This window comes from Herpailurus yagouaroundi, unplaced genomic scaffold, assembly GCF_014898765.1.
Source record: "Herpailurus yagouaroundi ecotype Mexico unplaced genomic scaffold, PumYag 141, whole genome shotgun sequence".
Classification (NCBI taxonomy): domain Eukaryota; kingdom Metazoa; phylum Chordata; class Mammalia; order Carnivora; family Felidae; genus Herpailurus; species Herpailurus yagouaroundi.
In genome coordinates, this window is record NW_024412396.1 from 54,610,064 (window position 1) to 54,634,737 (window position 24,674).

The 24,674-nt window shown below is 38.1% G+C and overlaps 1 protein-coding gene across 5 annotated transcripts in view; it reads left to right on the forward strand.

The window, feature by feature from the left end:
- The window catches only part of TSHR (thyroid stimulating hormone receptor), a 159,506-nt gene that overhangs the window by 26,194 nt on the left and 108,638 nt on the right, over positions 1-24,674 (forward strand). The window lies entirely within an intron of this gene.

Below are 24,674 nucleotides of genomic sequence, written 5' to 3' on the forward strand. Positions count from 1 at the left end.
TGGTGAATCAAGTTGATGTATCTAGTTGTGGCATATCATTAAGGGGAGATTTAAATTCCCAATCTTTAACTTTAAAGGTTAATGCTTATTTTGCTTCTTAATGACTTTATAGTATACATGCTGATCATTTTTTGAAATATGTTAATGGAACCAATTCAAGTACCATGGGTATAAAGCTGTGGTTTGAGCCTCAAATGTCTGAGCATTGGCCATAATATAGTCTGGGTCGTGTGCTCATTAGGGTTCTTTGATTTAGTCAGTCTGGGATGGTGTCAGTTTTTAGACCTAGGGATGGGACGGCCCATGAGTGCAGACATCTTCTGATAAGATTAGTATACGAATGGTTATTTCTATTGGTAGTACTGCTTGATTGTCAACTTTTAGCAGTCTCAATTCTCCGGGTTTTAATTATTGAGTGGGGATTATGTAGGAGTCAAAATTTAGATCTTCATAATCTGTGTACTCATAACTTCAGTATCATTGATGCCCTATAGTTTTTATGGTTAGAGAGGGATTGTTGACTCTCATAGATGTTATGATTCAAAATTAAAAGACCTATAAACTCCTCTTCCTATTAAATAACTCAATATAGTGCAAAAGAGTTCATCTTTTTAACCTGTCACTCTGTTCTCATATGTAACTCATAATTTCAATGAAAATGGCTCACCAGTGCACATGACAAAAAAGACTTAAGAGGAGAGAATTTTGTTTTTCAAACAAGTGGTTTTACCTACTTACAAAAAAGACTTGAGAACTTGGACACCCTCCAAGAGCCTCTGAATATTTTTCTTCAACAGAAATTCCAGCCCAGACGTTCAATAACCTAGGTTTGTTTTCAAAGAGGGAATAAAGAAACAAATTTCATAAAGACGGGCCAAAATTTGAAAGCAATTAATGGTGACAGTTCCAAGTGATGAGGGAGCATGAGGGAAAGCACAAGCTAGCACACAGCACCTCCCCCCGCCACCCCCACGTGGGATATGTGTGCTATTCTTCGGACACTCCTGGCTGCCCAAGAACAGGAGAAAGGAAAGAAAGCAAAATGGTTGACTGATAGAGATCACAGTCATGCAGGACAGGAGTCTCCTTCAGTTCATGGATAACTTAGTAAACGTCAAGAAAAAGGCAATCTTATCCATACCCTAATTTCCAGAAGCCTATAGACTCCAGGGCGTTCCCTGGAGCCCTAATATTACCCTCATCAAGATGTAAGAGGGTTTAAGTGCTTGCCATGGTGATGTAGGAAACAAAGGCAAATGAAAAATTAAATTCCTTTACTGCCTACAGCCCATTGACAAGTCCTTGAAACAGGCAGAGTGATCTCCCTCTAGGAGCTCAGCTGCCTGGATAAGACAAAAGGGAATCTTGGCTTAACATTATCCTTCCCGCCCCAGGATCCTGTGAGTCTCCTTAAACACATAAAAATTCCTTTGTAAACCTCCTTTATCTTTAACCCCCAAGTATATGTTGGCAATTACGCTCCAAGCATATGGCCCCTGTCATACATCTGAAGGGTCTCATGACTGAGGTTTTACTAAATAGTAATAAATGTTTTCCCTAACAACAGCTAGCCCCTCAAGGTCCTGGAAACCTTGTTTACTTACACTGTCCCTAAGTCCCTCCCAACCTGAAGGTATATAATCAGTCACCTGTCACAACCCCAGTGAAGCTCTTTCTTTCCACAGGTCCTGTCCCCGTGCTTTAATAAAATCACCTTTCTGCACCAAAGACTCCTTCAAGAATTCCTTCTTGGCCATCAGCTCCAAACCCTACCATTACCCCAAAACCCCATCACAAGGACTTTACTTCATTTTATCAGTAACACTACTGCTCTTTCCATATTTTATTGTCAAACATTGGAGAAGAGGAGGAAAAAGGGACCTGGCAATTGAGGAGAAAATTCAACAGAAAGGAGTATTCAAAAGCCGTGTTCAGAGTAGAAGAAAAATAAGGAAAGAATCAGCCACTGCCAGGGGACACTGGAAAATTAGCAAATAACAACAGATGACAAACAGGAGCATAAAAAAGTTCTATTCATGGACTTCAAACTTTGAAAGGTGTATTATAGACCAAGATCAGCTGACATATAGGTAGAGAAGTTGTTTTAAATGAATTTATACCAACAAACCTGAAAAGATTACATCCCTAGGTGCCAAAGTGAATTGGTCATAAATCTCTGAGGGCACTATGTAGAATTTCTGGGGGAATCTTGGAAAATAAGCATTGAGCCAGAAAAATAAAATCACTTTGTCCTGGTTTCCTTTAAAAAAGGGGGAAAAGATAGTTCTTATTTGCTGGGTCATTTAACTGTTCTGAGCCTCTGGTGCTTCTGTAAATTGATGACTATTTTCTAACACTATCATCCATCAGAATTGTTTTGAGAGTTAAATAAGATATGCAAGTTAATCACAAATTCTAAATCAATATAAAAATATTACCAATTATTTAAATGCTTTTCTTCTTTGCATGTTCATTACACATGCCTCTGTTATAGAGTTTAACATGTTGCATGATGGAGAAGTTTATGTCCAGTGTCCTGATTACAATGTGAGATACTCAAGAAAAGGGACTATGACTTATTTTTTCAGATGACCCCACAACCCAAAACACTGATTAGCATTTTTAGTGGGGGTTTAGTTAATTTTTGTTGAATGAGGCAAGATAAAAAAATAATCCCAGGAAGCCATGCTACAAATCAAAATGCACACAGGATGATATTTAACTGAGATAAATATAAACCCTACATTTAGGTCTAAATAATAACTTGCACAGTTATAGGGGTAATTATATAAATAAACTAGTAAAGTCCTAGCCCAGAGTTCACAGTAAAAACTTCTGGGAACCCTAGTCAACCGTAAAGAGACAGATGAAATTTTCAATAATATTAATTATTAATTTTGTCAATAGTACTTGGCATCCAAATCAAGAGAAATGATAATCTCATGCATTCAGCACAGGTTGAATCACATTTTATTTTTATTTTCTTTCAATCACATTTTAAAACAGAATTGACAAACTAGACTAACTTTACATGCCTGCCATTTAAGAGAGTATATTACAGAGTTGAAAGAGCCCAAGTAGGGCCCAAGGGAAGAGAGAAATAAGATAGACTTGAGCTGTCTTCGGATATTTAAAAGCTATCCAAGGGCGCCTGGTGGCTCAGTTGGCTAAGCATCTGACTTCAGCTCAGGTCATGATCTCACTGTTCATGGGTTTGAGCCCTGTGTCGGGTTCTGTGCTGACAGCTCAGAGCCTGGAGTCTACTTCAGATTCTGTGTCTCCCTCTCTCTCTCTGTTCTCCTCTCTCTCTCAAAAATAAATTAAGATTAAAAATAAAAATAATAATAATAAAAGCTATCCAGTGTTGCCCTTGTAGGTAAAACTTAGACCAAAAAAAATTGTACTTCCAAATTGGGTTGTCACATGTCAAATTCAGATGTAGTATAAACAGGAATATACTAATGATAACAGCTCTCGAACAGAGGAACAGACTCTTCTACAAGATGGAGAGACTGTCAGAGAGACATTCAGGCACAGGCTGAATGCCTATAGTTTAGACATTTCTTGTACTCCTATCTATGTCTAGCATGGTGCTCATCACACAATCCATATTCCCCAAATATTTTTCATAGATTGATGCCAAAGTAAATAATCATATGTAACTATGAGTATATGTCTACTCTGCCCAGTAGAATTTAGAACTGGGCCAATCATTCAGTCATGATCTCCATATCTAATTCACTGTGTACTCCCATCAATAAAATTTTGAACATGTACTCCTTAATATGCACATTTATTTCTAAATTCCATGCTATACAACTAATCAGCACATTTTGTACATATATATAAGACACATATAATATATAGGTGAAGGTGTGGGATAAAGAAAAAGAAATATTAATGTATTTTCTTTCTGTACACAATAACTCAGTGTGGCCAACCCACTTTGCAAAGCAGTGGTGGACAATTAAGGAGCTCAATTTACCTCTATCTCAAATACTTGCATATTTTGGACCCTTCCTGATGTTAATTACCTACATATTAATCTTAAAGTTTTCCATTTCCCTTTTCTCATGTAGACAAAACTAATTACATCAGGTTTTTGTTCTGTTTTGTTTTGTTTGCTTCTGTTTTTTGAAGAAAGTTAAGTGATTTTTTTTAGAATATCTGTATATGTTTCTTGTAAGCCTTAAAAAAATAATTTTAAAAATGAGTTTCCTGGTTTTGATCCATGTTTTTGATCCAATTTTTCTGAATGGTTTTGATCCAGTTTTTCTATCTTGTGTCTCAAAAGCAGGTGTTGTTCCCTTATAAATATAATACATTTTTCAAAATTGCAACTGTCTGGTGTTCTGTTGAGATGAGAAATTCACATGAATAGCATCAACCAGAATGGAATCACTAATTCTTGCTCCTTTCTGTCAAACTTTCAACCGAATCCCAAAGTCCCAACATAAACCTAGCAGCCTTGTTTGAATTTTTAGATGCTCTCTGATTTACCAATATTTTCTCCCTTTCCTGGAAGATTTGAACTATTTTAAAATGAATTGTTATGCAATATGATGCCACACAGTCCCATGATTCCTCTTTATTCTTAGAAACTTTCTTCTATGACTTAGTAAGTGACTACAATTTATTTATTGCAAAATTTGTTAATCATGTTGCTCTGTCATGAACCAGCAGAGGCAGCAGCAAGAGACAAGCAAGTTTCATCTGAAAAGTTTACTTCCAGTTACTTACAGGGCTCACAAAACTCCCACATTCAGACCTTGTCCTCATTGGGAAGAAGTGTTGTCCTAATAATCAGGAAAACCTGGGTGTTAAGCAATGGCCCCACTTAGATCCAATCTCTTGCCTAAGGTTTCTTGCGATTCCTGTAGCAACAGAGGAGGAAAACTCTCTTTGGTACTAGTCCCACCTTGGGCCTCCAGGGACTCCTATTTTCTCAAACCCTAAAGAAATAGAGCCTACAGACTGAGGTGGGTGGGGTGGTAGCAAGGAGGGAAAAAGAAAAAAAGTTTCTTCTTGTCCAGCTTCCACTCACCAAATCTGTTTCTCTCAGAGCCAATACAAGACAAAACACTGGTTTACTGAGTCTCTTACTGCTCTGCTCTTTGGGTGTCCTGACACCAAATCAATCAGCTACTGAACGTCCATTTCTTCCATTGTAAAGAAGACACATTATGAGGATGGTGCTCCTATTACCTTTTGGTGATTCTGTTTTCTGCACTTAATCTCACTTAATCTTCATGTTAGCCTTATGAGGCAGTTTTTATTGTTCCCATTTTACAGATGAGGAAACTGAGGCTTAGTGAGATTCAGGAACACAGTCAAGGTCATGTAGGTACAAAGGAGGGGGCCCTGGGCCTTGAATGAAACCTGTGCTACTCCATAGTACCATGCTCTACACCTCTCTTGGGAATATGAGTAATACCACCTCTTTGGGTAAACTTCCAGTAGTGGCAATCCTGGATAGTAGGGTAGTTCTATTTTTAACATTTTGAGGAACCTCCATACTGTTTGCCACAGTGGCTACACCAGTTTGCATTCCCACTAACAGTGAATGAGTAATCCTGTTCTCCACATCATCGCCATCAACTCTTGTTTCTTGTGTTGTTGATTTTAGCCATTCTGACAGGTGTGAGGTGATAGCTCATTGTAGTTTTGATTTGCATTTCCCAGATGGTAAGTGACGATGAACATCTTTTTGTGTATCTTTTGGCCAGCTGTGTGTCTTCTTTGGAGAAATGTCTGTTTATGTCTTCTGCCCATTTTTGAATTGGATTATTTACTAAATTGTACACCTGGAACCAATATAACACTGTATGTTATCTAACTGGAATTAAAATAAAAACTTCTTTAGGAAAGTAATACAGTCTCACAGTTATACCTTACAAAGCACTTTGATCTTTAATATCCCCACGAGAAAAAATCCATGAGGTAAACAGGACAAAATTAACACCTGCTCCCTATCCCTCTATACCTCTTTAGCCCCCGTTTGAAAACAGTAAGGAAAATAAAGTTCAGAAAATGCAAAGGATTTTTCTAAGATCATGTAGATAGTAAACAGAGTTGGGATTGAATGGGCTTTCGTCCTGTGATTGCTTCACCATGCTTCTTTGTCACCTAGAGATAGAGATCCAGCTTTGCCACTAACTAGCACTTTAACCCTAAAATGGTCATCTAAACTCTACGGTTTTTGCACATGCAAGATAGATGGGAATAACAATGATAATAACCAATATCTACAATAATTACCTCACAGTGTTTGAATGAAATATATACATAGGTGTTTATGGAACAAGTACATAATACACAAACCAAGATAATTTTATTATTAAGACTATTCTGGCAGAGAGCCTGAGTGGCTCAGTTGGTTAAGTGCCCAACTTTGGCTCACGTCATGATCTCATGGTTCGTGAGTTTGAGCCCATGTCAGGTTCTGTGCTGATAGCTCGGAGACTGGAGCCTGTTTCCGATTCTGTGTCTCCCTCTCTCTCTGCCCCTCCCCTGCTCATACTCTGTCTCTCTGTCTCTGAAAAATAAATAAACATTAAAAAAAAAAAAAGACTATCCTGGGTTAGAAACTAGATTGTCCAGTTTCTGGCAAAATTGCTAGACAGGGAAAGTTGGTGTTTAGAAGTATCCATCTCCCCACCTCCCAATTCCCAGGTAGCACACACTCTCTAGCTGCCTTTGGTCTGCTTCTCAGAAAACAATTTTGCCTGAAAAGACATTCAAAGTTATATAAGCATCAGGAGATCTTCTATATTAACCTAAATTTTTGATGAGGCCTCTGGTCTCCACTGTCCCGTGAGGTAGTATTTACCTACTCGGGAAGCCATCCACAGCTTGTTCCCCTCTGTATGGCACTTAGAAGCAGTTTTGTTGTACTTTTTTTTTCTTTTCTTTTTTTTTTCTTTTTTTTTATTTTTTATTTTAAAAAAAAAATTTTTTTTTCAACGTTTATTTATTTTTGGGACAGAGAGAGACAGAGCATGAACGGGGGAGGGGCAGAGAGAGAGGGAGACACAGAATCGGAAACAGGCTCCAGGCTCTGAGCCCTCAGCCCAGAGCCTGATGCGGGGCTCGAACTCACGGACCGCGAGATCGTGACCTGGCTGAAGTCGGACTCTTAACCGACTGCGCCACCCAGGCGCCCCTCTTTTCTTTTTTTTTAATTTTTTTTAACCTTTATTTATTTATGAGACAGAGAGAGACAGAGCATGAACAGGGGAGGGGCAGAGAGAGAGGGAGACACAGAATCTGAAACAGGCTCCAGGCTCTGAGCTGTCAGCACAGAGCCCGACGCGGGGCTCGAACTCACGGACCGTGAGATCATGACCTGAGCCGAAGTCGGACACACCCACCAAGCCACCCAGGCCCCCCAGTTTTGTTGTACTTTAGAGGGAAATCTTGAAAGCTGGATGAGTTGTCCTTACACCACTGTGAACTGTCCCAGTACCCATTTGATATAGTTGATAACAAAGATCAATGAAGTAGTTTGAAAGGAAGAAAGAGAATCTTTGCACTGATCCAGCACATAGGAACAAGAAAGTAGTGCTTTCTTTCTGCAATTTGTGAAACAAAAAGGTAAACTGTTTCTATTCTATTAAGAAATTGTTCCAAAGGAGTGTGTGTGTGTGTGTGTGTGTGTGTGTGTGTGTGTGTGTTGTGATGTGGAAGATAACAAGCAGCATTTGAGAGAACAGGTAATCATTTCATTGCTAGATTTATTCATTCAACATTTTTTGGGTGTTAATACTGCTCTAGGTAATGGACATGGAATGCTGAATAAGACAGATAGCTTGTCCACACTCTCATGGAGTTTGCATTCCAGATGGACAGCCAACATTGATCAAGCAATTACAAGTTCATTTGGTGTTACAAAGGAGAAAAACAGACTTCCATTATGACTTTATTTGTGAGCACATTGCAATGTCTTGAAGTTCTTACTTACAAAGATCAAGTAGAAGCTACTGCTACATGCTAGAGAATTCCAAATGATTTCCAACAATGAAAAACTTGAACTTCTTAAATAGTAACTATTCTAAAAAACAAAAAAACAAAAAACTAGAATGGCTAATCTTGGCTCTTAGTTTCTGTAAGGCCAATATAAAGGAAACAGGAGATACACAACATTATCTTGACCTCACTGACCACTAGATAGCCCAGGAAACAGTGCATACAATATGGTAGAAGGAAGGATCAAAGAATGTATTTTATAAGGATAATGAATTCTGCTGACTTTTCCCCTTCTGGGTTATAATAATTTCAGCCTTTTTTTGTAATCATACCCTGTTGGAAAGCCACATGGCTTGGACTGATTTTTGCCTACTACAGATTTTGGTTTCCAAAAGTACATCTCCATGACTAAGGAAATGAGCAGTCCCAGGTTGGCTGACTCCATTAGGAACACTTAAAATTTGATTGCACAATTGTATGGCCAACTGGGGGCTTAGCATCAACTAGAATTTTCCCATTGGCATCTGACTTTGAAGATATCATATTGCTTGGGGAAGAAAGCGGGAGTAGTTACAATTTTCACGGGACTTACGGAGTTTTAGTATTGGAAGAAGAACTTGGAGACCATCTACTTTGACCCTCTACCCAACGTAAGACTCTCCTGAGCTTGATGCATGATATTCATTCTTTGCATACACATGAGAAAGGGAACGTACTATCTAATTTTTGAGAAATTCTGTTATTCTTTCCTATACTAGAAAAAAATCTACCACCATGGTCTTAGGTGTGTCCACTAGAGCCCCATAAAACAAATCAGAAAGAATCTCACTTCTATTTAATGATTTTCTTCCCTCCCATAAGTCTTTTCTACCCTAAACACAACACCCCCTTTTTTTCTCCATACCAAATGCAACATGATCCTCCAAACTACTACCATATTGAATCATGGAGATGGAGGAGATGGGAGAGGAGCGAAATGTTTGTGTCTCTTCGGTAACATACCTGCTATATCTCTCAGTTTTGTAACATCAGCAGGTTTGATCAGAATACGACCTGTGCCCCCATTCATGCTGACAATTAAACTTGAAAGAGCTACTTTAACTGTAAAGGTAAAGGCAGAATTTCTCCATTGATATTGCCAGATGTGGTGACTTGCCACTTGATTCTCTTTGGTTCTAGAAAATGCCCAAGAAAATAATATTGACTCTAAAATTACACTCTCAGTTTGAAGATGCTGCCACACTGTTGAGTCACAAGAATATATTATTTTTTAATCTCTATTTTGCTACAAATTTTAGTAGCTTTGGCAAAGGGAATATAAAAACAGGCAGTCCCCAACTTATAGGGTTGTTTTCCAAAAGTTGGTTGTTTGGAATGTATTTTACATGCATGTTAAATTTCCTGGCTAGCCTACCAAAGACTTTTTAACCCCCGAAATGCCTGACATTGTAATACCATATCAGAAATAACCTGCAAACCAGAATGCATTCTCCAGTTTCTGGCTTAACATGTACCTTAAGCACTGGACCACCAGGAATACTTTAGTAGCCAACACTACGTTTAACAATATTTTTCTAAATTAATATGTCCAAGTGACTACTGGGAATACCGGGAATGTTTCATACTTCCCCTCTCCTATCCAATTGAGTTAAGGATTCCCTGCTCCAGTCAGCCAAACACATAACCCAGGGACTCTTGCAACCTGGGCCTGGCGGTGGCTGGAAAGGTAAGATTCAGCGATAGATGCTACAGACCTTCTGGAAAAAAATACCTTCTCAATCTTAATTAGGTCTATTTGGGCTCCTGTTCTTTTCATCCATGTCAGCCTGATTTGGTGTCTTTTTTTTAAGTTTACTTATTTATTTTGAGAGAGAGAGCAAGCAGGGGAGGGGCAGAGAGAGAAAGAGAGAGAGAATACCAAGCAGGCTCTGTCCTGTCAGCACAGAGCCTGACACGGGGCTCCATCTCATGAACTGTGAGATCATTCCCTGAGCCAGAATCAAGAGTCTGATGCTTAACCGACTGAGCCACCCAGGCACTCCATGATTCAATGTCTTATTCATTCTCAATCTCTCTCTCTTTCTCTCTAAATTCCTGGGCATCACCATGAAGTCTCTTAAGTTTTGTTTCACTTGTCCCTAAAGTACTAGCCAAGGTTTTAGCTGTTTTCTAAGGACTTTGCCCCAGTGGTAGCAAAATGAGTAAGTGAGTGAATGAATAAATGAATGAATTAATAAATTACTTCTAGTCACAAAGAAGAAACAAGTACTATAAAAAATCTCTCTTGTGGTATTTTCTGCCCCTCAACCTCTCTCCCCTTTCTCTGTCTCACCTATACCTGGAAGGAAGAGGTAGAATCACCTTGACCCCATTGGTGGGTCAGGTAAAATACAGGAAAAGCAAGGACAAGCCATTCTAGACCTTAAAGGGAAAATGGTGACATCCATCAGCATCTGACTTATACTAAGACAGGAAAACAGGGATTTTGTGGGAGATGGGAACGAGGAGTTGGGACATAACCTTACTGTTTGTCCTTTTGCCCTGCTTCTCTTTTCACAAAGGAGCAGGTGTTCCTAACCCTTTCCAAGATCCCACTACCAGATTCTTCTTTGCCTCCCCCTCGGAGATATGCTTGGCTACTGCAGGAGCACAGTTCCTTATCTGCAAGTCCAAAATTCAAACAGCTCTGAACGTTGACAGTTTTCTGTTAACCCCTGGAAGAACTTGACCCCAAATGATGTGAGGTTGGTCTTTATTTATTGATACATTTACTACAAAGATGTCGGTTACCAATGTGACTGTGTTTAAGGTACAGCCCCAGATCCTACGTGGCTATAAGAAAATATATGTATATTAAAAGCTGAAAATTTCTGAATTCTAAAATACATCTGGCCCCAAAAGTTTCTGGGTAAGGGATGGTGGCCCTTTATGCCCTATTTTCCTGCACCTTCGTCTTCCCCAGCAAAGTGTAGAAGTTATGAGCATAAACTCTGGTGCCCCAGGCTGGATTCAAATCCTGTGTCTGATAGTTGTGTGTGAACTTGCTCAATTTGCTTTACCTCTCTGCCTGTTTCCTCATTTAAATGGGGATAATAATAGTGCCTACCTCAGTGTTGTTGTGAAGATTAAAACGAGCTGATCTATGTAAAGTGTTTAGAATAATTCTTGGCACATAGTAAGCGCCTTATGTTCACTATTACCATCATCCTACCTGCAAATATTATCTTTCACCACCACTTACAAATGTTATCTAATTTCTGCACATAAAAGTCCTATTCTACCCTGCCTCCCCATAGTTAAGCCTCTGTCAGCTTCCTTCCATTCTCTGTCATAAAGCAAAACCATACTTTCTCTTTAGAGATCATACTTTGTACTTCCCGTTTACTCTTTAACTTGCTAAAACTGGTTAGTTGTCCCATTACTTAACTCTATGATAACTGCCTCCTAGAGATCCTTAATGACTCAACCACCTATATAAAGGTTGTGGTTCAGTTTTTATTCTGCTTGATATTTCTGTAACATATTTCTGTAATGAATAGACTCTTCTCCTATCTTGCCTCTATTCTAACTCTCCTGAGACCTGCTCATTAAAGGTTCACCTTCCCAAGGATTCTATTCTTGGGAGTAGTCCTTACTGAACACTACCAGGCTCCTTAGAAAACCTCATCCAGTGTTTGTCTTTCTGTGTCTGGTATATTTTAGTTAGTGTAATGTCCTCAAGATCCTGCATGACTCCACTTATATGAGGTAACTAAAACTGTCAAGTACATAGAATCAAAGAGTGGAATGGTAGTTGCTAAGGGCTAAAGGGGAGGGAAATGGGGAATTGTAATCAATGGGCATAAAGTTTCAATTAAACAAGGTGAATAAGCTCTAGAGATCTGCTGTACATTGTTTACCAACGGGCAACAATAGTTTGTTGCACACTTAATGTATCGTACACTTAAAACTTTAAGTGCGTAGATCTCTAATGTTATTACCACAACAGCTTAAAATTCAAAAAATAAAAATAACACCTAATACTTAAGAGAAAGAATAGAAACTGGCATTTGTGTAATGGACAACTAGATATGGTAAGTTTTTCTTAGAATTTTCTACAAGGAAAAGCAGTTATTGGGGAAAAATGCCTAATATTCATATTTAAAATGAAAAAGAATAGCATATTATGGTTTTTGTGCAAGATACTTATTTTTCTCTTGAACAATATTAGAACAAATTATTGTGCAATTCAGTAACATAATGAGCACATAATGGACTTAATCTTTTAAAGGTCAATTCTGGCACAATCTTAATAAAGGAATATAGACCATTAGGTTTTTATCCTACCGCTTTCTCAAACTGCCTCAAATTTCACATTGTCCTTTTAATGTTCTTCAGTGAATTATATAAATTTTATTAAAATTTAAGTCTCATAAAATGTACCTATATTGATTCATTTAGTTAGGTTCTATTACTGTTAATCATATCATCAATGAATCATATTTAAAAGGAATTTTAAAAAGGTATTCTTTATTTCTCGGCTAAACTAATATTTCCTAACAGAGTCACAAGGAAGTGTTTCAAGTACTGAAATATAAATGAAATTGAATTTTGTGATACAAATTCTTTTTGGTGGAGAAACCAATTAGAAAAATTAAAAAGAAAGAAAATCTCATCCAATTTAACATGTCGGCTGTCATCTGGATAATAATGACTACAGACTTGGTCATTAACCCTGAACTCTTCCTTATGCTTCAGACTATGTTTCCTATTGCTTCATAGACATGTCCACTTGGAGTCTCAAACTCAACTCATCTCATCCGAACTCATTATCTTCTCGCTGACATCCTGCCCCCAGTCTCCACTCAACCCCCAAAGAATCCCACAACATTTGACTCCCTCATTCTTTTTTTAAAAAAATTTTTTTTTAACGTGTATTTATTTTTGAGACAGAGAGAGACAGAGCATGAACGGGGGAGGGTCAGAGAGAGAGGGAGACACAGAATCTGAAACAGGCTCCAGGCTCTGAGCGGTCAGCACAGAGCCTGAAGCGGGGCTCGAACTCACGGACCGTGAGATCGTGACCTGAGCCAAAGTCGGAAGCTCAACCGACTGAGCCACCCAGGCGCCCCGACTCCCTCATTCTTAATCTCAGTTTTAAAGACATGGCACTTCACCAACTAGCTTAAGCTAGTTCTGAAACTCCGAGTCTGCACTTTGCTTTACCTCAGTAAGTCACTCAGTAAGTCACTAAATCCCATCAATTTTTTTCACAGTCATCACTAGAATCTAACTACTGCTTTAGTCAAGGCTTCCACCAACTACTATGCAAACCAGTGGCTTCACATGTTAGATCATGACCCACAGTAAAAAATATACTTTACAATGTACCCTAGGATACAGACATATTTATGTATGTATGTGTTCTATTTTAACTCACTTTTCAAAAGTGTTATATCCTGATAGTTGTGATATAATACATTGATTTCATGATCTACCAATGGCTTACAACCTACAGTGTGTGTGTGTGTGTGTATGTATGTATATATATTTTTAAGTTTATTTATTTATTTTGAAAGAGACAGCGACAGTGCAAGTGGGAAAGGGTCAGAGAGAGGGAGACAGAGAATCCCAAACAAGCTCTATGCAGCCAGTGCAGAGCCCAATGCAGGGCTTGAACCCCAAAACCATGAGATCATGAGCTGAGTTGAAATTAAGAGTCAGACACTTAACCAGTTGAGCCACCCAGGCACCCCTACAACCTGCAGTTTCAAAAGCACTAACCTAGAATAATGGCCTTTACCCACTCACCCCCATGTCTGTAACAGTGGCTCTATACATTAACACTTCCTGTGTGTGTATTAGAATCTCCAAGGGCAGAGGTTGTAATGTGAAGAAGAAAATGGCCCCCTACAGGTGGTTCTGATATGTCCCATATGTTCTACTTAGCTATGGAAACAATAATGAATATTTATTAAGCATCTACTTATTAGGCTGTATACATAAAGCATACAGCAGTGGACCCAATAAGCATGCTTCATTTATTTGGCTTTTATATTTACATTTACTTGGAGTCCTCACAGGTCTAAACACTTCCAGCATTTTCACACCTCCATGACTTTGCATCTCCTCTCCTCCCTGCTTAGAATGCCTTTCATATTCCCTTTCAGCAGGTGAATGTCTACCATTAGTAATGTATGTAAAAATCTATTTCTTTACCAAAGTCAATTCAGTAATAGGGGTACCAAGCCTAGTCTATGTGCCTTTTCAGTTACTCTGTTTCATGGTGAAAGTGGTTCTAGCAATGGCTCCTGCCATTTCTTCTAGCTCACCCCATATAACTTGGGTGCGACAGCCTTATGTCGTTCTGATTTGTTCTGATTCAGAGGTAGTGGAAGTCAGGCTCAAGGTTGGTTAATGAACAAGGAGAAAGATAAATCTGAGCAGTGAGGCCTGCAGGCTTTGCAACCACATGGCTTTCTTTCTTTCTTTCTTTCTTTCTTTCTTTCTTTCTTTCTTTCTTGCTTGCTTCCAATGTTTTTATTTACTTTTGAGAGAGTGAAAGTGGGGGAGGGGCAGAGAGAGGGAGACAGAGGGTCTGAAGCAAGCTCTGCACTGACAGCAGTGAGCCTGATGTGGGGCTTGAACTCATGAACTGCGAAATCATGACCTGAGCCAAAGTTGGGACGCTCAGCACACTAAGCCACCCAGGTGCCCCACCATATGACTTTCTAATCAAAAGTTTCCATCCTAGTAAATTCAGAGTTTTCTGCTCATCCCTCTCCAACGCAACAGAGGTACTGGGATGAGCCCCACTTTAAGGAAAGAAGAGCTGGGGCACAGAAAGACAGAGTAATTTGCGCAAGGCACATAACCAATGTGGACCAAGTAGTCCATAGTTTGAAAATAGCCCTACAGATGAAAATGTGTAACTTGCCTCTGCTTTTGTATTAAAAGAAATAAAGACCAAGGCTCCAGTTTATACTTGTCCACCCAATGGTCTGATTTCTCCTGTCCTCTAATGAAGTGGTCTCCAAACCTTTTTTTGTGCACATTCCCAATCAGCACTCTAAAATATATGTGTGTGTATGTTTTACAGATACATACTATTGTATTAATATACCACGTAAATTATAAAACACACAGAAACAGAAATTCAGAGTATGAAGTTCTAAAATCACAAGTCACAAGTTCTAATATTTTTTCTGTACCACAAAGTATTGCCTTGGACACTGTACTTTGGAGACCACCTGTGAAGTATCACACTTATGACTTAGCGTGCCCTAGAAACTGCTGGGCTACAGAAGTTTTTGAGTATGGGGTCAGTTAGGAGTGGTATCAGGAGGACCAGATTAATAGCTAATAAGAGCTCGAAGTGATTTGATCTCTGCCTAAAATAGCCATGGGACTTGGGTGAAACATTTAATGACAAGTCTTTTAATTACATTGCATTTGCAGGTATTAGATTCACTGATGTCCATAATAACCCTGTGAAATAAGTAGGGCAGACACTACCACCTTCATTTGACAAATGCGCACAGGCTTAAAGAGGGTAAGTAACCCTTCCGAATTGTATGAGGTATAACAACAGGCTTCCCCGTGGCATTTTTGACTCATATACTGACTTGCTGTCTCTCTCTCAAAATAAATAAACATTAAAAAAAAACATTTTAAATATCTTTACACTTTTTATAGTGTTTATTTTATTTCTGAAGGAGAGAGACAGAGAGAAAGAGAGAGAGAGAGAGAGAGAGAGAGAGAGAGAGAGAGAGACAGAATGTGAACGGGGGAGGGGCAGAGAGAGAGGGAGACACAGAATGTGAAATAGGCTCCAGGCTCTGAGCTGTTAGCACAGAGCCTGACGTGGGGCTCAAACTCACGAACTGCGAGATCATGACTGAGCCACCCAGGCACCCCAACCATTTTAAATATCTTAATTTTGTTTTAGGAAGTGAAGCCCAAAGAGAGAGCACGAGGGAGGGGGCAGAGAGAGAGGGAGACAGAAGATCCAAAGTGAGCTGTATGTGTTGACAGCAGAGATCCTGATGTGGAGCTTGAACTCACGAAACGAGATCATGACCTGAGCTGAAGTCAGATGCTTAACCGACTCAGCCACCCAGGCAGCGCTAAAATGGTTTTCTATTTGACAGAAAAACCGTGAAGATAGTCCAGGTAGTTCCTATACACCCCACCCCCAGTTTCCCCAATGTTTTACTTTGCTAGAGCAGTCATGACAAGCACCACAGACTGGGTGGCTTAAATAATACATTTTATTTTCACACAGTTCTGGAAGCTAGAGTCCTAGATCAAAGTACAGTCTAAGTTGGATTCTTCTATGGCCTTTTTCCTTGACTTGCAGCTGGCCCCCTCTTCTCACTGTGTCCTCTGCTGCTTGTCCTTTGGTCTGTGTGTTGTCTTAAACTCCTCTTTTTTTTTCAAGTTTATTTATTTATTCTGAGAGAGACAGAGATAGCACAAGTAGGGGAAGGACAAAGAGAGAGGGAGACAGAGAATCCCAAGCAAGCTCTGCATTGCCAGCACAGAGCCCGATGCAGGACTTGAACTTACAAAACCGTGAGATCATGATGTGAGCTGAAACCAAGAGTCAGACATTTAACCAACTGAGCCACTCAGGTGCCCCATAGTCTCCTCTTCTTACAAGGACACCAGTTATACCTGATTAAAAGCCCACCTTAATGACCTTATTTTTTTAACTAAGATACCTCTTTAAAGGCTTTATCTTCTAATAGTCATATTCTGAGGTACTGAGAGTGAGAACTTCAACATATGAATTTGGGAGGCACACAACTCAGTCCACAATGCACTATTATTATATTAATATGGTTCATTTGTCATAATCAGTAAACCAATATTGAAACATTATTAACTAAAGTGTATACTTTATCCCTATTTCCTTAGTTTTTACCTAATGACCTTTTACCCAATGACCATCCAGGAGACCGTAGTACATTTTATTATTGGTATGGACTGAATTGTACTCACCCCACCACAAATTCTTATATCAAAACCCTACCCCCTAACATGATGGCATTTGGGGGAGAGACCCTCGTAAGGTAACTAGGCTAAGATGAGGTCATAAAGGTGGGGCCCTCATAGCAGGATTAGTGCCCTTCTAAGAAGAGATAGAGAGCTCAGAGTGTTCCCTCTCTTTTTCTACCCTGTGGGGACCCAGTGAGAAGACTGCCATCTGCAATCCAGAAGGAGAATCCACACCAGGAACCAAATCTGCCAGCACCCTGACAGTGGACTTCCCAGCCTCCAGAACTGGGAGAAATAAACATCTGCATAAGCCACTCCACTTAATGGTATTTCATTATGGCATCCTGAGCAGACAACACCACTCATCATGTCTCCTTAGGCTCCTCTTGACTCTGACATTCTCACAGTTTCTTTGTTTTTGACAACTCTGACAGTTTTAAGAGTGCTGGTCAGGTATTTTGTATATTGTCCCTCAATTGGGACTTCTCTGATGTTTTTCTCATGATCAGACTAGGGTTTGGGGTGTTTGGGACGAAGAACACAGAGGTAAATGCCCTACTTATCAAATCATATCAAGGGTACATACTATCAACATGACTTATCATTATTGATATTAACCTTGATCACCTGGATAAGGTAAGGCTTTTCAGGTTTCTGTATTGTAAAGTTACTATTTTTCTCCCTTAAGTACTGTGCTTTTTGAAGGGAAGTCACTATGTGCAGCCCACACTTAAGAAGTGAGGAGTTATGGAGCTTCACATTTTTATCTGTAAACCAGCAGTGTTGTTGACTTCTAAATTGACAGTTTATTCCTCGTAATCAGTGATTAAAAATGAAGTCTATAGTCACAGAACAGGGGGAGAGCATGATCACTTAGATTCAAACTTGTCATTTCAACTTCCTTAGCTCTCTAAACTGATAGACTACAAAAAAACATTGTGAATGTAGGGCAATGTAATGGTCTACCTCCTTGCAAGTTGTCCTTAAGAATATTGATCAGACTTGGACACATCACTTAGTCCTGGTGTTCAGACTCAACTCTGAAAGCTTCTGGACATCTGTTCTTGACACTGCTGACAGAGAATTGGATACAACTGGCTGGTTTTAGTAATTAGCATTCAATAATCATGTTGATTGCTAAATAGTTGCATCTGACAAACACAAGACACTCTTAGTACCATTTTCTGTAACCAAGAGTGAAATTTGCTAGAAATTTTATCTTGAATACAAACTCTATGTAGTTTATGTTTTTTATTCCGTGTATGACACATGCATTGAAATTACATGCATGTGTAAAATAAGGCAAAACGAATGTTGAATGGAAATTGAACTCTTTATCATAGATGAATTATTCTTAAAATGTGAAGAACTGCTGTTTCACATCAACTTCCTATTTCCTGCATCAGCTTTAAAGGTATTTGCATTAAGAGATTCTTAGAAGCTCAAATTATCCTAGAATAGTGGGCATTTTTCTCTTTAAATAATCAGAACATAAATTAGTTCTTTAAGAGGATTTCCTTTTTCGGGGGCGCCTGGGTGGCTCAGTAGGGTTGAGCATCCGACTTTGGCTCAGGTCATGATCTCTCAGTCTGTGAGTTCGAGCCCCGTGTCAGGCTCTGTGCTGACAGCTCAAAGCCGGGAGCCTGCTTAGGATTCTGTGCCTCTCTCTCTCTCTGCCCTTCCCCTGCTCACGCTCTGTCTCTCTCTGTCTCTCAAGAATAAATAAATGTTAAAAGCAACATATTTTTTAAAAAATAAAAGAATTTCCTTTTTTAATGATTATAAAAGTACATCTATACATGACTTACAGCAGTGTACCTATGCAGTATGAGATTGTATTTTCCTTAAACAGTCCTCAGAGGAAACATAATTTTGTTGCCTAAAAATGAATTTAAATCAAGGTTAATCCCCATTAAACATGATTACATGGGCAAAATACCCACATCTTTAAAGGAGAGATCTATGATGTTAATTTAGAAGAGTGATTATAATTAATAACTTCCATGTTCTCAGATCTTTAAAACAATGTCAACATAATCATATCTCCTTATAATTTATGGGAGAGGAAACAAGTGATATCGTCTTAGATATGGGAAGATTTTTTGAGTGATGAAGTTTCTGAGTTGCCAAATGTTTTTCAATAGCATCATTTGGCTTATAGGTCACATGTATTCATATACTGGCTACATTCTACATATTAATTATAGGTTCTTTATTATGGAATATTTCGAATGCATAAAGATACACAGTGTCCTGTAACAAATGCCCATCACCGAGAAACATCATTAACAATTGTGTTTGAAGGGCGCCTGGGTGGCTCAGTCAGTTAAGCATCCAACTTCAGCGCAGGTCATTATCTCACAGTTTGTGAGTTCGAGCCCTGCATCAGGCTCTGTGCTGACAGCTCAGAGCCTGAAGCCTGCTTCAGATTCTGTGTCTCAGTCTCTCTCTGCCCCTCCCCTGCCTCAAGAATAAATAAACATTAAAAAAATTTTTTTTAATTGTGTTTGAAAAATTACAATGTTACAGTTGAGTTTCTCGGTTCCATTTCCATGACTTTCCTTCTTTCTCTAGGTCTCACTTTGCTGCAGTTGATGTACATCATCTTTGTTTTGTAGTTTCATCATATATGTCATATCCATAGATACCTATTTTATAATTTAAGATTTTATCTACATGGTATTGTACTTTGTGCATCATTCTGCAGATTATTTTTTTGACTCTATACATGAGTTGAAGAGAAATTAATGTTGATGCATGTAATCTAATTTATTATAATGGCTGACTGGTATTTTATTGTGTAACTACTTCAGAATTTATCCATTTCCCTACTGATGGGCTTAAAAGTTGCTCCTGACTCTAGTGAAGAACGCTTCAGTGAATATCCTTGTACAATCTTGTATATGTCATCTTGTACCTATTTCTTTGGGCTATATACCTAAAAAAAAGGATTTGTTGGGTTGTATGATATAGTTAACTTCAATTTTAGCAGACATTGCCAAATTACTTTTTAGAATGATTGTAGCAGAATTCACTCCCAAGAGTAGTATATAAAAATTCCTATTTCTATATATCCTGATAATATCTTCAGATATTAAATATTTACTGATCTGATAAATATTACTCTTACTTTCATTTTCCTGATAACTACTGAGATTGAACATTTTCAATGTTGATTGATCATTTTTACTTCTGTGAATTATTTAGTTCTTTATATATCTTGGGTAATTATGCTTTGGTGTACAATTATTAAATGTCTTCTCCTTGTCCATAAGTTGCCTTTTAATTTAACTTTAAATATATGTATTGATGAGGGAGTTATGTTCTGGTCATTTAACTTTATGCCATCTTTTATTATAGAGATAATTTAATTATGATCTAGCTGAATACATCTCTAATTTCCTTTCTATCAAATCTAACAATTTTCTCCATTGAGGTCTTTTTTACTATCTACTAGTTTTGTTTTCACTTTTTTATTAGACTTTTTAAAAATTAAATTTTAAGTGACTTTTGTGGGTGTATAAGAATGTTAGTGGTGATTGTTTACTAATCTTGTCTGCACCAATTTTACTGGCCCTCGATTTTCCCCACAGAAAGATATATAAATACAATAATTTTGTTTCTTCTTTTCCAGTATTAATTACTATATTTTTCTTGTTTTAGTTCATTAAGAATTCCACTACAGTATCCAGTAGTAGCACCTTCTCTTCCCGACCTTAAAGGCAATGCTACTAAAGTTTCTTTATTAAGTATGAAATTTGCTGTATTTTTTGGTAGACTCCTGTTATAGGTGTATCAGTCCGGATTTAGGGTTAGAAACTACCCTTGACTAACTTCATCTGATGTTGTACAAACCCACTTCCAAGGATGCTGCCAAGGACACCATTACAGCCATTGTTGCTTCTTGGCACTGAGTGCTGGTTCTATCACGGTCACTGCCATGGCTACCCCGAACAAAACTTCCCAACTGTTCTTACATCTTGTGGTCACTCTCAAGATTCAAAGGCCCAGATAAGAGCATCCAATTAGCTAAAGGTAGGAATTGAGCATGACTAGGTTTGACTCTTTCTTCTTGTACTATTCAGATCTAGTTTTAGTGTCAACATTGTATGAGCTTTATAAAATGAGTCAGAACACCTTCCTTTCTTTCTCTCTCTCTTGTTTTCTTCTCTTCCTCCCTCATTCCTTCTCTCCCTTCTTTCCCTTTTCCCTTTTTTTCTGCAATGATTTATACAAGTAGGAGAGTATCAGTTTCTTGAAGGTTTCATAAATTGTAAATTCATTCAGGCTGATGCCTTGTTTGGGGATGAGGATAGATGGAGAGATAAAATTTAATCATTATTTGTCTATTCAATTTTTTCTATTTCTATTTTTGGTCATTTTTTCTAGAGACTTATCAATTTCATTAAATTTTTAAATTATACAAAGATAATGCTACCATTTTAAGTTATTTTTATAGATTGGTACAATATTTATAGTTACAGCCTCTTTTACATTCCTAATACAGTTATGTATTGTGCTTTCCCCTTTTTCCTGCTTAATCTTGCTAATTGTTTTTCTGTGTCATTAGATTTTTTTCAAAGAGCCAGCTTTTACATTCTCAAGTTTTTCACTTATCAAGTTCATTGCATTTATCAAGTTGTAAAAATGTGGTACAATATTTATGGCCTAAAAGGAATAGTAATTGGAATTTTTAGTCATAAGTATTAACTTCTAACAAGAAGTTACTTTTTTGTTTCGATGAATGACACTGAAAAGTTCCCTGGAAAATATGAATTAATATTTTTTTCTATGGAGTTCTTGTGAGGAAATATTAACAGATGTACATGATTGTACAGACATTTAGATAATTTTAAATGAATATATGCTTATATAGGATTAAACGATCACCATTATGATAAACATTGTTGCTGTGAAGATGAACATGCACACCCAGTCCTCTAAGAGTTTTCAAACTAATGAAAATTTATAGCCATTCTTTATTGTCCACCATACTGTTACAAGTTAAGGCCTTTATTAACCAAGTTCTCGTGACACTGGGCACTGGTTTTTTGGGAAGAGTAAGTGACTGGCCTGGACCTTAAAACTTACTCTTCATACCAGACCACACATATGGCCCAAGGAGTGATATTTACTCTGCCCTTTTAGAGTCCTAGAAAACATTGTTTAGTGGTCTGGCATCATCTATATTTATTTGGCTCGATTTGGGACAGAGTATAATCCTAGTTCTTGATGAAAGGATTTTCATGTATTAACCTTATGGGTCATGATATTTGTGGGATTATTTCTACTCATAGAGTGATTTGTGGAAAAAATATGTACTAATCCTTAATTTAGGATTAAAATGGATATGCCCATGAGAAATGGGTCTATAAAATTCATCTGAATTTGAGAAATGCAATAAACATTCTAAAATATCTTGTTGGCTCAGTTACTTCAGTCCAAAAGCCAATTGGAGATCTGTTCTATATCAAGGTTTTTCAGCTCCTTTGTGAGAAAGGGCTGTTTTTCATTTGCTTGCAGCCTTGAAGAAGAGTCAGACAATGTCAGGGATGGTCCTCTTCAGAACCCTTAGAAGGTCTGCCTTAATGCAAGTGTTTGTCTCCCCAGGAGGAAACCAGATGAGCTAAATTTAAGGGTTAGACCAGAGAAAGTGGCTGTGTATCAGCAGATAATCCATGACTTTAGAGGTCCTCTGGCTGATTCACAAGATGTCAAATAATAAATATCTTTCTGTTGTGTGTCAGAGTCCAGGAGGTGGGGAGTGAGATAATGTATATGAAACGCCAGGTAGAATGGCTGAAAAACAGTCTTCAGTAGATTCCTTCTCTACTTTCCTCATTCTCCTCTTCATCTCATCCTTGGCACACCCCTGGACTTGTCTATGCAAGCTCTAAAGGTCTGATTGAACAATGGCACTCTACAGTTAATGTTACAAGACTCTTTAACATGTTCCGATTGCCACAATTTCATTGGATGGAAGCATTTTGGTTGGCAACCAAAATAAGGCTAACGGACTTTGTCATAGAATTCCCACACTAAGTAGGACACATAAAATGACTTGGAGACCTGGTCATAGTTCCTGCAGCTATTAGTCATGATGTGTTAGTGGAACACAATCTCAAAAAGTTATTTCCTAAATGCTTTCCAAAGACCTGGTTCTTCATACAGATAGTTTTGGCCAACTGTAATGACAGGGAGAAACTAGAGTGTCAGGAAGAACAGAATTTATGCTTTAAGTTTAACTTTGTTTGGGATCAAATGTTCCTTAAAAATAAACCTTCACCTTATCCTAATTTTCATTTCAATTTCCTAGACTGGTGATTTGAGTATTGGAGATAGAGTTCTTAAACCCTGTTTATGTGGTATGAATACAGAAATGGTCTGGTTCTGAGTATTAGGATCATGATCAGTGTTTTGATATAAACTCAAAACCTCTCTATGTCATGTGTTATTTTTTGAAGCATAGAAATTGGACTTTGAAAACAACATAAATCCCTTTGTTTGAGAAACTTTAAATGAGCATTGAGTTTTCTTGCCATAAAGTTCTGCACTGCCTCTAAAATGTTTCTTTAAAAAATAGCTCTGAAAACCTGAGGCTGGCAAAGAAGTTGGATAGTTGAATGGGAAAATGATAGAAAAATCTGTTTTGTGGTAAAGGAGAACAAAAAGAGGGGAGAGAGTAATTATTTTCAATTTAAAATTTATATTAAATTTCTAGCATACAGTTTTCAAGACTGGTAAAAACTTCAATTTGTTTTATTCCAACACAGTTTTAGTGTTAGATGGGTGCTAGATATCCAGTGTATGAATGTCACCTCCTTAAATTTTAATAACAAAAGAGAGAGGAACATGAATGAAATAAGACTCAAGCGTAGGCCCTGAAAGTTGGTGGAATGTCAAGGGCACTTGGGAATTACAAAGGTAAACTAAGAAGGAAATTGAATTTGAGCAATGATTCGGTTTTACTAACATTACAAGTGTCAGCCAATTCTAATGTCCTGCTAATATTTTGTGATTTTATAGGTGGTAAGTTTGGATGGTGGAGACACAGGACTAGGCATCAGGGTAATGGCTGGTTGGACCCCATTAAAGCTCTGACCAATCCAAGGGCAGCTTAAGGGCATCAGGAGTATATAAGAAAGGGAGGGAACGCACAAAGGGACACCTCTCCCACTTTATAGTTTAAGCCAAAATCAGCCCTGCCTGACTACACTGTTATTTCTCAACACAGCTTGGATCCACATTACCTGTGAGTCTGTTAAAAATCTCAGTTTCCAGATACACTTCAAATCAGTTCAATGAGAACACTGGCAATGGGGCCTAAGAACATGAGTTTCAAACAAAACGCCTAGGTAATTCACATTCATGTTTGACCTCTGCACCAAAGAATAAGTCAAGAGTAGAAAAGTGTTATGTTAGAGAGGAACTTAGCAAACACGATGCATAAAAATGGCTGTGCTCAGGCCTTCACAGCCCTTAGGTCCAAAATTTCCTCTGCAATTGCTTTCAGAATGATTAAGAAAATTTCAAATGTAGATTTTGGGAGAAACTCTGGTATAGAAGTAAGAGAAGGGAAGAATTGCAAAATGTCAAATAAGTAGATAAATGCCACTTATTGGAAAAGAATGGCCAGAGCCAGTTTCCTGTCGCTCCGTTTCCCTTTTTGAAACCTATAGTCTATCTATAACGAGCTGACTGCATTTCCCCAAATAGACCATATTTTCCTT